Genomic DNA, 2,115 nt, shown 5'->3' with positions numbered 1-2,115 from the left:
GATTAAAAAAACCCTGTAAAAATAAATTTGATTTGAAGTACAAAGTAAAATATAGCCTTTTTAAACTTTTGCAACCAGAAGCTGCTCTTCATATTAGTGACAAACTTTGGTGTTTTTTGATGAGTTACTTTCATTTTTGTTTCTACTTTTCATTTAAAATAAGTTTCCATTCTCAGCAGGTTTCTAAGBTTCTTCTTCTACATATTAAAAAGTTGTTAAACATCTGAGTGGTGCACTACTGCTACTAGTGGTGAGAAAGTGTATTGCACATTATTCAAAGTCAATGTGGTCCCACAGCCCTCTGTGGCCAAAGTTAAAAACTGTTGTTCTTTTGAGGCCCTCAAGGTGGCGCTCACGGCCCAGAATTGGGCCACGGCCCATGTGTTAAGAATCTCTGCTAAAGTGTCCTGGTTGACTCTTGGGTTTGATCCATTGGACCAACACCAGCAGATAACGACCCACAAAGCTTTCACCAGTCCTGTGCCTCTCTACTCATGGTTTTCAAATGAAACACAAAACAGACGTTCCTCTGAAGAGATGACTTTGGACCTGAACAATGGTCCATTCTTTATTGTCCTGAGTCCACAGGTGTTTGTGACAGGATCTCTGCTTCAGGAGTGGAGAGTTGGAGCCCAGGATCAGTCCCCGTGTGACCTTCTGACTCAATCTGTACATTATTACAAGAAAACTCACATCCAGTTCTCTATTAGGTTGTAATAATTCTTGTGTTTTAAATATAAATCAGATTTTCTTCTGAAGGCTTGTGGTTTGTGACCTGACCTTGTTGAAATAAAAACCTGAATGTTAGCCTGGTCAATGAAAATCGGTAAAGCAGCCTTTGGTCTGATGGTCTGAGCTCTCTGTAGGACACCATGAGAACAGCTTTTATTGTCTGTTTCTCTACCTGCTGAATTTAGATCTTTAATCATCAGTTAAACAGCTAAAACCATAAATTTGAGCTGCTGATGGACTTGTGGGTCAAAAGGAAACAGAATAATGTCAAAATAAATGCATGGAAAACACAAAAATAATGCAGGTAACTTTATTAGATTTGAGCTTTATCCTGTTCACATCACACACACTCATCCTGGCAGTGAGCTGTGGAGAACAGAGGGTGGAGAAAGAGGCAAAAGTCTTCATCTATGCTAGGCTAAAGGCTAGTCAAACTAGGACCTGTTTTATTAGGTTTATCATTTAAAAAATAATCTTCAAAAACACACAGGTGTGTAAGAAGCTTCATAATAAACTTATTCTGTTTGTTTAGTTTCTGTTTTCACAACTGAACAACAGGTTTCCTCCTTCTGCTGAGGCAACACCAGGCTGGAGGGTGGGGGGCACTGACCACCCCCGAAGGCCCTTTGGTCAGACCGTTTTATCCTCAGCTGGTCAGGATTAATCACACCTCACAAACATTAAAACAAACATCATATTAATGATTAAATTAAAAGGTTAAGTCTGGTCCCCATGAGGACAGCAGCTGATAACATCAGGATGCAGTAAAACCCTGGAGTTACCTGTCAGAACATCACTTCAAACATAAGCTAAGTGTTAAATGTAAAGAAAATTAGTCTCAACGGTTTCACTTCCTGTTCCTCTTCAGGTAAAGTTGTTTTTTGGGGTTAATAGTGTTAATAATACATTTATTCTTCAGATGCTTTAAAATAACATATTGGACTCTGGAGGTTTTCTAATAGAATTTCAAAATTTGTAAAGTATTAGCAAGAATTTCCCATGAATTCAGAGTTATCTTTATCATTTTTTTATAAATCTTATCTTGTAATTTGTATCTTGTGGTTATTTTCATTGTATAAAGCTTTTGTGTTTTGAATAAAGTCTTATAATGAATTAACTGAGTTTCCTGTAGGTCTTTAGTGCATTCTTTTAATGAAAATCTGTAATTAAAAATAACCAGGAGTGTTTACTTCAGATAACGAGTTATGTTCCTGACGGTTTTCCTCTCCTGCGTCATTCAGTAACCATGGAGACGGCCTGGTTCCCTCAGCTGGTCATCAATGAACTTTACTATCTATCTATCTATCTATCTATCTATCTATCTATCTATCTATCTATCTATCTATCTATCTATCTATCTATCTATCTATCTATCTATCTATC

This window comes from Austrofundulus limnaeus, unplaced genomic scaffold, assembly GCF_001266775.1.
Source record: "Austrofundulus limnaeus strain Quisiro unplaced genomic scaffold, Austrofundulus_limnaeus-1.0 Scaffold620, whole genome shotgun sequence".
NCBI classification, from domain to species: domain Eukaryota; kingdom Metazoa; phylum Chordata; class Actinopteri; order Cyprinodontiformes; family Rivulidae; genus Austrofundulus; species Austrofundulus limnaeus.
This window is presented reverse-complemented; position numbering follows the sequence as displayed.